Source organism: Sorex araneus, chromosome X, assembly GCF_027595985.1.
Source record: "Sorex araneus isolate mSorAra2 chromosome X, mSorAra2.pri, whole genome shotgun sequence".
In the NCBI taxonomy this organism is placed as follows: domain Eukaryota; kingdom Metazoa; phylum Chordata; class Mammalia; order Eulipotyphla; family Soricidae; genus Sorex; species Sorex araneus.
In genome coordinates, this window is record NC_073313.1 from 11,910,454 (window position 1) to 11,924,133 (window position 13,680).

Sequence of the window (13,680 nt, forward strand, 5' to 3'; positions counted from 1 at the left end):
GAGGTGGGTGTTGGAACACTGTATGATTGAAACCTATTTGTGAACAGCTTTGTAACTGTGCATCTCACAGTGATTCAGTTAAAAAAATAAAAGTAGTTCGGTCTTTGATCTAGAACTATGAGGGTTAGAATAGAGTAGGACATGGATATGAGAATATCAGCATTAAGGTGATCAGTTAATTTTCTTATTGTAAAAAGTTTGTGTTCTGAACATTAAATGTTTACAAGCAGTGCTCTTCGTGTTTATTATTCATTCTGAGTACCAATTCATCTAGCTCTTATTTCTTACTACTTTTTTCTGTTGGGAGCTGAAAGTATTTTCACTTTGTATGTAATCCTGCTTTACATGAAGCTTCAGGTGCAGTCACTAATGCTTATTTTACCAATACAGTTTCACTATTTGCCTCCATCCTTGCTGACATTTTTTTTACCGGGGAGGTACACGTGGTGAATGTTCCTGTACTTTATTCAAGAACAGGATTATATGAATTTCTACAACAGCAAGAAGACATTACTTGAAGGGGGTTATATGTCAGTTAACTTATTCGCTTCTTTGCCAGAACTATTGTAGGTATGCATATGAGAACATACAAGACTGAAAAAAAGACCAATATTTAAGTGTTTCTGATATCCCAGCATAGAAACAGGTTGAGCATCACTGTAAAAGCTATGTCATTCGAAGGACTGCACTCATTTGTGCAGTATAAAATAACATCACATGAGGCTGACACCAATGACAGTAGATACCAGGGCCAGGATTGTCCCATAGCTGGAAGCCTGCTTCAGGAGCGGAGGGGAGAAGGCAGATGGAATAGAGAAGGGATCACTAAGAAAATGATGGCTGGAGGAATCAGGTGGGATGGGAGATGCGTGCCAAAAGTAGATAATGGATCAAACATGATGGCCTCTCAGTGTTTGTGTTACAAGCCATGATGCCCCAAAGTAGAGAGAGAATATGGGGAATACTGTCTGCCATGCAGGTGAGGGCAGGCGGGAAAGGGGGGGTATACCCGGGATATTGGTGGTGGGGAATGTACACTGTTGGAGGGATGGGTGTTTGATCATTGTCTGATTGTAACCCAAACATGAAAGCTTGTAACTATCTCACAGTGATTCAATAAAATTAAACCAAACTTTTTTCAAAAAATCTATGTCAACCCAGGTTGGCAGCTGTTCCTTCAAAAACTATTTCACTCCATAAAGTCAGCTTGGAAAGTTGTCAGTCCCTTGGGCAGTTTATGTCTAGATCTTGGTATTATTAATATTCCATTCTGTTTAATGTTGCTTCATTGGTACAATCAGTATGTTTCCTGAAATCTTTAAAAAAAAATATTTGACACCAGATAAATGATAATGTAATGACTTTTTATATGGGAAATAACAATGTACTTGTGTTTTAGGGTCTTTCCCCTTCATGGTTGGCTAACATTTATAAGTGCTCTATAGATTTCAGTGCTTTTTTGAGCACAGTATGTTTTCTTGCTTGCTCGACCCCCTGGAGTTGATACTTTGCTTCTATGTAAAGATGACTTAATGGATTTTTTAAAAGAAAAGTGAATTATGAAAGGCAATGTTTAAGTGGAAGACTTACGGTAAAAACACTGATTTTCTTAAACTCTAGGAATCTTTCTATTACAACATGCTACGTTTGAACAAGTGGGATTTCTAGTGTATAAACAGTTTGTCTTGTAATAATGAGTGTTCATCTTGTTTTCTAGCTATATTTCAAGGTTAATACTTAGTAAATGGAACTAAATCATTAAAGCTTAGGCCAGGAACTAGAAGTTTATTATTGATCCAGTTGGCCTCCTGGGTGTCTTGATATTTGGTGAGATGCTGCATTTGTCAGTACGTTGGAAAAGCATTTTGTTTCCTCCAGAATGAAAAGCACAACTTTTGAATTTTAAACAGAAGAAATGACTGTGTAACAAGGCTCATGGGCACAGAGTATAAACAAGCCTTATGCTGGTACAGGAATAAAATGGGTAAATTCAGTAGATCCCTTCTATTACCATCTACTTAAATCTATGCCTTAATAACAGGGGATATGATAGCATCTGAAAATGTAAATAGTAAGTCAATATATCTTGCAATCCAAAATTATATAGATTGAGGTTATTTGTGGTCAAAAATGTTTATTTTCAATGTTATACTATACAATATCATAATATTTTATGTTAAAATATATAATAAAGATAAATTATACATATTAAAGTACTTCTTATTGATTTTTTAGCTGACAGGGATTATAGAGGCATAAAGGAAATTATCTTGTGCCTTCTGTGTTCTTCAGTAGCTGAAAAAGTAAGCATTAGACAGACCGGTAAGATGAAAAATAATGAGACTATACAATTCTGTAATCATGTAGATATTACCGATTTAACATGTACACATTTTATACTAATGAGAGCAACTTGAAAAAATACATCCACGTGTTTTATTTAACAGTTTAAAACTTAAAGCTAAGACAAATGTTGGGCAAAAGGAAGGAAGGTCAATTAAGGTGGTCACCAAAGAAAAAATTGTTTTTAAAAAGGTATGTTAATAGCCAGAATCTGGAAAAAACCTGAGTGCCCGAGAACAGACGACTGTTTAAAGAAACTTTGGTACATCTATACAATGGAATACTATGCAGCTGTTAGAAAGGATGAAGTCATGAACTTTGCATATAAGTGGATCAACATGAAAAGTATCATGCTAAGTGAAATGAGCCAGAAAGAGAGGGACAGACATAGAAAGATTGCACTCATCTGTGGAATATGAAATGGCAGAGTAGGAGACTAATACTCAAGAATAGTAGTTTATAATACCAGGAGGTTGGCTCCATGGCTTGGAAGCTGGCCTCACACACTGGGGGAAAGTCATCCCAGATAGAGAAGGGAACACCAAGTGAAATGTGATTGGAGATCCTGCGTGGGAAGGGAGATTCGTGCTGAAAGTAGACTAGAGACTGAACAGGATGACCACTCAATACCCCTATTTGGAACCACAACACCCAAAAGGAAAGAGAGATATCAAATTGGAATGCCCCGCCACAGAGGCGAGGTGGGGTGGGGGGATGGGTCTGGGAGGATGGGAGGGATACTGGGTTCATTGGTGGTGGAGAATGGACAATGGTGGAGGGATGGGCTCTCAAACACTGTATGAGGGAATAACAAATGTGTGAATCTGTAACTGTACCCTCACTGTGACTCACTAATTAAAAAATAAATTAAAAAAATAAAAAGGTATGTAAGATAAGTAACATTCTCCACTGAAAAGAGAAAAGAAGACTGGGTCTTCTTTTCTGATTGTGTAGCAAGGCTCATGGGCACAGTAGATGCTCTCAAGGGTGAGGTATATATACATATATATGTATATATACATATATATATCTTTCAAAAGTAACATCTGTTATTATTTCATTTCCTCTCTTGTGAAATTTGGTGCTTGCTAAAAGCATATTTTGGATATTTGCTCTTCTATAGTATAAAATATTCCTTTACCATAGAGCAATCTGAGAAATATCCCTGAGACCAAATTATATAAATTAACGCACACAGTGCTAAGACAAATGAGCACCATTTGCCTTCGGATATAATTTTGCATTAACAACACAGTATTATGTCGTAGAGTACCTGCCTAAAATATGTAACCATGAACTTTTAATAAAAAAGTGAGACGAACCTAGAATAAGGAACATTCTACAATGAACTGACTCATAAACTTAAAAACGGAAGTGTCATGAACTACTCCACACAGAAGGAAACTGAAGAGATGTTGCTTCTAGATTCAGTGCATTATATGTGGATCAGAGAAAATCACCTTAAAATATGCTATTAGGAAATTGATCAAAAATAAAAGTCGAACAAGGAAAAGCTAGTTATATCTTTGCATTCCATTGAGAACACTTTGCATTTCTTTAGAAAGAATATGAATTGATTTGATGTTATTTTGAAAAGAATCTAGAGCTGAGAAATGAACAGCTAGCAGAGATGCCTTTGAGTTTTCTTTATTATTTCAAAATGCAATAAAAACAAGAAATCCTTTCTATTTCAAGTGAAATAAATTTATTACAGAACCTTACTTCAGCTAAGGCATTATCTAACCTACACAGATCAATTTTACTTGCATCAAATTCTAAGATTTAACTGTTTTAATCTTTGAGTCAGCCATCTGAAAGATGTATTTTTATACATGATCCCTTTTTAAACGTGTTTATCCTTTCACTGACTTAGCAGTATGATTATGCCCAAAGATTCTAAAAAAATAACCAATCCAGGCACCATAGACACAGTGAGGTGGGGTCTTAGATTAATTTATGGACTCCTCTGTTTTTTATAAAGTTGTTTAATATTCTATCTCCACATCTGGCTTTGGCATTTAAGTTTGAGTATCTTCGTTAGAATATATGTATCTCTCCATTTATTATATAAATATTTATTTAACAGTTAGGAGACTCTAACAATTTTCTGAGTAAAGACTTACAGAAAACTTATATCATGCCTTTCTCCTCATCTAGGTAAAGTACTTGATAGAATGTCTAGGTACTTCCCCAGTATTTTCAACTGGATTAGGGATCAGTTTTTAAGGTTTATTTTTGCATGAGAGGATGAGACCTACTTATAACATGTTTTTTCTCACGAGGACTATATTTGGTAATAATCTCATTTTCTTTTTTTGTACCCAACTTGTTATTTGCGATGTTATTCAGCAAATTTAGTTATGTAGCCACTGTTGGAACCTACGTATAGAGTGTTTCTACTACTCCAAAAAGGGCTCCTTGTGCTCCTTATATCTGTCTCTTCTCCCTATATCCTAACCCCTGACTTGCCCTTACTGTTCTGTATTATTGTGTTGTATTATTTATGCCTTCTTTGTTATGCAATTTCCAGTGTGTAGTATAATTACAACAATATAGTGTGTGGCTACTGAAGCAAGCAAAAGGATTTCATTTAACTAAGCTAAGGATTTTGAGATGCATCCATGTTTTCCTATGAACTAGTCAATGATTTATTTTGGTTACTGAATCATATCTCTTATTTTTCCGCTTTTTGGGTCACACCCAGTGATGCACAGGGATTACTCCTGGCTCATGCACTCAGGAATTACTCCTGGCAGTGCTGTGGGGACCCTATGGGATGCTGGGAATCGAACCTGGGTCGGCCACATGCAAGGCAAACACCCTACCCACTGTGCTATCACTCCAGCCCCTGAATCATATCTCTTTGTATGGATATACTATAATTTGTTTATCAATTTACCAATTAATGGGCTACTTTTGTTTCTAGTGTTTTGGTTTTGTTAATAAATGTATTATCATGCATGGAATGGGAGAAATAACTGTGGCCGCTCCAGAAATAGGCCACGCCCACTTTTGAGATCACGGCCCCTCACGAGAGGACATGCCCCTAACCTGGACAAGAGGGAGGGGTCAGGGCCGGTGGGTGAGATGGCTCAGAGCTGCCAGGCGGGGCTGGGGGCTTCCAAGTGGCCCCCAACTGCGGGCAGGGGATGAGGGGAGGGCTTCTTCACGTTGGGCGGGGTCTCCAAAGGGAAATCCCCATTACCTGGCACAGCAAAAGACATAGGGACCAGAATACAAAGGCACTCTACAGAGTGGGAAAGGACATTGACCCAGTACCCATCCCATAAAGGATTGTTATCAAGGGTATACAAAGCACTGGTTGAACTCTACAAGAAGAAAACATCCAACCCCATCAGAAAATGGGATGAAGAAATGAACAGAAACTTTTCCAAGGAAGAGATGCGAATGGCTAAAAGGTACATGAAAAAAATGCTCTGCATCACTAATCATCAGGGAGATGCAGATCAAAACAACTATGAGATACCACCTCACACCACAGAGAATGGCACACATCCAAAAGAACAAAAGCAACCACTGTTGGAGAGGATGTGGGGAGAAAGGGACCCTTCTACACTGCTGGTGGGAATGCCGACTGTTCCAGCCCCTTTGGAAAACAATATGGACACTTGTTAAAAAATTAGAAATTGAGCTTACATCTGATCCAGCAATACCACTTCTGGGACTATATCCTGGAGAGGCAAAAAGTACAGTCGAAATGACATCTGCACTTATATGTTCATCGCGGCACTGTTTACAACAGCCAGAATCTGGAAAAAAACCCGAGTGCCCTAGAACAGATGACTGGTTAAAGAAACTATAACATTGTACATCTATACAATGGAATACTATGCAGCTGTTAGAAAAGATGAAGTCATGAACTTTGCATATAAGTGAATCAACATGGAAAATATCATGCTAAGTGAAATGAGCCAGAAAGAGAGGGACAGACGTAGAAAGATTGCACTCATCTGTGGAGTATGAAATGGCAGAGTAGGAGACTAACACCCAAGAATAGTAGTTTATAATACCAGGAGGTTGGCTCCATGGCTTGGAAGCTAGCCTCACACGCTGGTGGAAAGTCATCCCAGATAGAGAAGGGAACACCAAGTAAAATATGATTGGAAATCCCGAGTGGGGAGGGAGATGCACGCTGAAAGTAGACTAGAGACTGTACATGATGGCCACTCAATACCCCTATTTCAAACCACAACACCCAAAAGGAGAGAGAGAGAACAAATTGGAATGCTCTGCCACAGAGGCGGAGTGGGGTGGGGTGATGGGATAGGGGGGTGGGAGGGATACTGGGTTCATAAGTGGTGGAGAATGGACACGGGTGGAGGGATGGGCTCTCGAACATTGCATGAGGGTAAAACAAGCACTAAAATGTGTGAATCTGTAACTGTACCCTCACTGTGACTCACTAATTAAAAAATCAATAAATTATAAAAAATAAGTGTATTATCAACATTAATATGATGTTTTCTTTTAACCTGTGATTTTTATCTTAATTACTTAGGAATGGGATATATATGTATGTATATAAACCACATTATATATATGTAATGTGTGTTTAAATTTTTAATCCACGGGGAGCCGGGAGAGATAGTACAGTGGATAAGGCAGTTGCCTCACATGTGGCTGACCCAGGTTTGATCCTTGGCACCACATATAATCACCTGAACCTGTCAGAAATGAGCACAGTGAGTAGTAAGCTCTGAGAATGGCTAGGTGTGGCCCCCCAAACAAACAAACAAAAAGTTTTAATAGGTGTTAAAATAATCATATCACCTTGTATTCCCACTAAAAATTTATGGGACTTCCAGTAGCTTCATCCATACCTCATACTGACATTTAATTTTGCAACCTTTCATTTTAGTCATTTTAGCAAATATAGAGTGGTTATATTAATACTATATCCTAAGATCTAGTTCATTAATTTGAGTCCTAGTAGAGTTTTTGTATTCTAAATATGAAACCTAAATATGGAGTGTAATTGACCAATTTTGTTATAATGCATGTTTTACATCTTCATTTACTGAATAACTGTCTAACTTTAAGCTGCTTGATTGCCCTGTTATATCAATGAATTTGTAGGGGTCAAGACATTCAATGTTCAGGCATTTTTGAAGACTACCTTGGGGCCTCTCAGTTCTTCCCATGCGTATAATTTGCCATATTAAAGATGTGTGAGGAACCTTTATTGTACTTTGAATGTGATCTAATTTCCAGGTCCATCTCCTTGGTTAGTTTCTGCTTGCCCTTCCCATCTGCCCCGGAATCTGACCTAGGGGAGCTCTGCTTCTCCCTTTTGTTTACTAACGACTTTGTGCTTTTATTGCCAACACTCGTGATCATGGGCTTCTAACTCCACTTCAAATCATGCCATCTGGCACTTATGTTTCCGTTTTTCAGTCTAGCCCCGTAGATATCTGTACAACAGCCATTGTTAGATACTAAGGGATCAGCCTCAGGCAAATTGGTGCTAGAATTGTACAGCTCTTGCCTGACGGTCTGGAGGCTTTTAATGAATTATTGAGCCTGTTTGCTGTCTTTTGTCATATTTTTTGTTATTTGTGTTCATTTTGTCCACTGTATATGTGTTGGTGGGATGAGAATTTGCCAATATATTCAGAGATGAAAGTTTTGAGTTTTGAGCTTCATGAGTTTTGTGCTTCATTTTTTTTGTTATTGGGAATTGAATCTAGAGTCTTGCACATTCATGGTAAGAGCACTCTTACAGCGCCTATTATATGATTTATAAATGAACACTGACTATTTTGTGATAAAAAGTATTATGCATGACATATCTATCTATTAAGATGATAACGAAAGTCTGTAAATCAAAGCAGATAATTGGAATTAATGAACATCTAAATAGAAATTAAATCAATATCAAGTGTTTTTTGTTCTTTTTTATTTTTATTTTTACATTTAAAAAAATTTATTAGTGAATCACCGTGAGGTACGGTTACAAACTCATGAACTTTCATGTTTACATTTCAGTCATACAGTGATCATTTACCCATCCCTCCACCAGTGCCCATTCTCCTCCACCAATGTTCCCAGTATCCCTCCCACCACCCCCACCCCATCTCCCACCACCCCACCCTGCCTCTGCGACAGGGCATTCCCTTTTGTTCTCTCCTCTTTTGGGTGTTGTAGCTTGCAATAGAGATATTGACTGGCCATCATATTCAGTCTATAGTCTATTTTTGGCATGCATCTTTCAATATCAAGTTTAAGGAGAGACCAGTTAAACAAATTTGAAAGAAGTGTCTGTGGCAGTCTGATGCTAGGCTTGCTATAAAAAGAGGAATTTAACATAAAATGATGCAGAAAAATATTCAATTATGATAAAAATTAACACTTAAAGAGACCTGAGATATCCGCTAATCTAGTAATTCCCAAATTTATTCGGATAAACTAGGTCATAGGAGACCTGTGAAAAGTTTTCCCCTAATTTGTAGCACAATTTTAACAACAATAACAATGTAACATGTTTTCATAAAGCTAAATCTTATTTAATTAAAAGGACTACTCTGTAACCAATATTATTTAAAAGGAAAAATCTTTTCTTCTATTACATAGTGACTGTAGAGGAATATACTTATATTCTTATTAAGGAAAATTAGATTTTTTAAAACTGTATGTTAGCCTCTAGCATTTTGAAATTTTATTGTAGGTTCTCAGAAGTTAAATACTTTTCTCAGTTTCATTCTTAGAGCCTTTTTGGAAAGGATGGAAACTAATTTTATGCTATCATGTTACATACTATCATAGCCTTATTCTTCTGCTGTATGTAAAGTGACCAGCTTATTCTTATTCTCTCAGTTGATCCTTCGACTAGAAATACACAAGCCTTCTCCTGTGAAGGATGACATATTCATTTATTTTGAAAATTGAGTTTGGGGGTTGGCAAGATAGTACAGTGAGTAAGGCACTTCCCTTACATGTGGCTGACCCGAGTTGAATTCTTAGCACCCTATACAGTGCCTTGAGCATGGCAGGGAGTGATCCCTGAGCTCAGAGGCAGGAGGAAGCCCTGACCACCACCAGGTATGGCCCCAAAAACAAACAAAAAAGATGTTTATTTTTATTCATTTTTTATTGTGGTATTGTAGTTTGCAGTATTAATAATATTATTGTTTTCTACTTGGAGTGGTAATACACTCTGCCAACCACCAGAATACTAAGTTCCCTTCACATTTATACAAAGTTTTCCTTCCCCCATTCACAATAGCACCCTTAGTTCAGAGTTTTCAGTTGACTAATACCTTGGTTTGTTTCTTTATATTCTTCATATGAGTGAACTCATCTGGTATTTGTCTTTATTTCTGACTCACTTTATTTAGCATGACCCCCTCCAAATCTATCCAAGTTGCAGCAAAATGAAAGGTTTCATCGTTTTTCATAGCTGAGTAGTATTCCATTCTATATAGCTTTTCCACAATGTTCTCATCTACTCTTTTGTTGTTGTCTCCTTGTATTTTTCAGATTTTAGATATTGTACATTATGATGTGATGAATGCAGTTGTGCTTATATATTTTCATAGTTTTGTTATCTTGAGGTAGCTGCCCAGGAATGGAATTGCTGGGTATATTGAAGCTCTATTCTTAGTTTGTACCCAGTTTTCAAACTGTTTTCCAAACAGATTGGGCCAGACCGAAGTCCCATAGACAGTGAATGAGTTCCATCACTACTATTTTCTCTGAACGTCTAGATTTCTTTTTCATTAAAGAGTTATGATTTGCAAAGTTATAATAGTTGTGTTTTAGGCATACAATAATTCAACACCAATCTCTCCACAGTGCCAACTTTCCTCCACCAGTGTTCCCAGATTCCGTCTCCACCTCACCCAACTCCCACTCCAACTCACCTGTCACCTTGATAAAGCACATCACAAAATTTCAGTGGTTGCCACTTAGATCTCATGTTTTCAGTTCTGTTGAATCTGTGTTTGGGGTATATGGCTCTACCCCTCACTCATATCACTGGCATAACTGAAGCCGTGATGCCTATTCATCCATTAGGTCTAATTATCTTCTTCTTCCCCTTTGATTTCTTTCCTTCTCTGTCTATCTCCTCTCTAAATACTGGGGTCAAGAATGATCCAGGCATCCAACTTTTACTACATTTCCTCATGCACTATTCTATATTCCACAGATAAATGTGTCTCAGACTTTTTGTATCCAAACCATTCTCAATGGTGTGAAGTAATATCTCATTGTCATTTTGATTTGCATTTCCTTTTTTTTGCTTTTTGGATCACACCCAGCGATGCACAGGGGTTACTCCTGCCTCTTCACTCAGGAATTACTCCTGGCAGTGCTCGGGGGATCATATGGGATGCTGGGAATCAAACAGAGGTTGGCCACATGCAAGGCAAATGCTCTACCCGCTGTGCTATCACTCCGGCCACAGATTTGCATTTCCTTGATAATCAATGATGGTGACCATTTTGTCAATGTGCCTATCAGTTATCTTTATGGAAGCAGCTGGTCATCTCCTTTCCCCAGTTTTTGATGGGATTATTTATTTGTGTTGTTTTTGTCAACTTTGAGAATGCTTTATGTCTTGATTATTAACCCTTTTTTCTGATATGTGAATATTTTCTCTCAGTCAGTAGGGTGTCTCCTTTTTAGTCTTATTTTATTCTTAATAAAGAAACATTTATTTTGATGTAGCCCTATTTCTTTTTTCTTTGTTTTCTTTAATAGTGTGGTCACATCAGTGAAGTCTCCTCTGAGGTCAAGATCTTGGTTGTAGGTTATGCTTCTGTTTTTTTGCCATTGATCTCATAAAAATAGGTTTGACATCAGGGTCTTTAATCCAATTTTTTTTGCTTTTTGGGTCACACCTGGCAATGCATAGGGGTTACTCCTGGCTTTGCACTCAGGAATTTCTCCTGCCGGTGCTTAGGGGACCATATGGGATGCTGGAAATCGAACCCAGGTTGGCCACGTGCAAGGCAAACGCCCTACCCGCTGTGCTATCACTCCAGCCCCCTTTAATCCATTTTGAATCAACCTTTGTGTCCTGGTGTGAGACATGTATCTAATTATATTTTTTTCACGTGACTATGTTTTTTTCATCACCGTCTGTTGAATAGGTTCTCCTCTCCCTTTCATATGCCTTGCCTCTTTGTCAGAGATTAGTAGTCTATATATCTAAAGGTAAGCTCTCAATTCTGTTCCACTGATTTGAACATGACAATGTTCTAGCATCATGCAGTTTTAATTACTGTTGCTTCATAATAAAATACAATGCTTCCCATTTTTTCCCCTCAGGATTGCTTTGGCTATTCAAGGATTTTCATGACTTGGTATGAATTTTTGAAGTATTTGTTCTATCTCCTTGAAGAATGCCATCGGGATTTTGATGAGTTTTATTATACTGCATCTGTATATTACTTTGGGTAGTAAGTCTTTCAAAAACCAGTTCTTGTTTTCATTGATCTTTAGCATCATTTAAAAAAATTCCCATATCATTAACTTCTGTTTGGATTTTATTATCTTCCTCATTTTACTCTTGTTCCCTTTGTTGCTCCTTCTCTACCTTCTAGTTTCTTGATATATTATTGTTTATTTGACACTGTTCTTGTTTACTGAAGAATTCCTATATTTTCTTGAACACTATTGTATGTCCCATAAATTTTTGTAGCTGTTGTCTTCATTCTCATTTTTTAATAGGGGAACTTCTTTTGTTTTTCTTTGGGCCACACCTGGCAGTGCTCAGGGGATACTACTGGCTCTGCACACAGAAATAACTCCTAGCAGGCCTGGGCAAACTTATAAGATGCCATGGATTGAACCCAGGTTAGCTGTATGTAAGGCAAGTGCCCTATTCACTGTACTCTCACTGGTCCCTTGATTATCATTTTTAACCAAAATATTTTTGCCTTGCTTCTTTTTTTGCCTTGCTTATTGATTTTGGGCCAAACCCACCCATGTCCAGGGATTACTCCTGTCTTTGTGCAAAGGGGTCATTCTTGCTAATGGTTGGAATCATATATAGACCCTGGGGTTGAACCAGTGTTGGTTATGTGCAAGGCAAGTGCCTGAACCCCTGTACTATCTCTCAGAAACTAAGAATCTTTTGTATTTCCTCTTTGAATTCCTTTTTGATCCAGTAAATATTCAATAGTTAACAGTTTGAGTTATTCTGTCTTTCTCTTGCCAGCTTATTTCCATTTTCATAGCATTGCGATTTAGGAGAACACTTAGTATTATTTTTGTTTTCTTTAACTTGTGTATGCTTGTTTTGTGTCCCAGCATGTGGTCTATCCTTGAGAACTACCCATATGCACATAAGAAGTATGTGTACTCAGCTGTTTGTGACTGGAGAGTCCTAAAAATGTCAATTAAACCACTGTTTCATTACATTCTTTTGCTGGGCCACACCTGGTAGTACTCAGAGCTTACTCTTGGCTCTGTTCTCAGGAATAACTCCTGGTGGTTCTCAGGGGACCATAGGTAATGCCAGAAGTTAAACTTGGGTCAGGGGCATGCAAATTAGATGCCTTAATGATAGTACTGCCTCTCCAGACCCATTTCATCTTATAATGGCTCCATTTTCTTATTCTTGTCTGGTTGGTTTATAATACTGAAGTTTCCTACTATTTCTGTGTTGCAAAACACACACACACACATATATATATACATACATATTCCTACTATAAGTTGATTTATATATCTTGGTTATCCTTCATTATGTGTATTAATGAGAGTTAAATCTTCTTGATGTATAAATCCTTGATCATTATATATGTCTATCTATGTAATTTATTACATTTTTCAGTTTGAAGTCTACTCTGCTGATGTAAGTATAGCTGCCCCAACTGTTTTTAAGTCTACTGTTTGCCTATAAGATTGTTTTACAGCTTTTTATTTCAAGCCTCTATTTATTGTGATAGTTGAAATGGATCTGTTGTAAGCAGCAGAAGGTTGGGTTCAATTTTCTGATCCGCCCACTCATTCTGTGCCTTTTGATTATTAAGTTCAGGCCACTGGCATTTCATTATTTTATTGAAATATAAGAGTTTAGTACAATCTTTTTGTAAGAATTCTGGTTGTTTTTGTAGTCTTATTTCTTTGGGCTTTTATTTGACTTCTAAATAAGTCCATTAACTGCATCTTGCAGTGTTGTTTTAGTGCCAGTGAACTTCAGCTGCTATATGTCAGTGAAGTTTTATATTCTTCCTTAAAATTTAAATGATAAACTAGCTGGGTAATGTATTCTGTTTGAATGCCTATTTAGTTTAATTTGTTGGTTATATCATACCTGTCCTTTCTTGAGTATAGGATTTCATTTGTAAGATATGCTGGGAGCTTTAT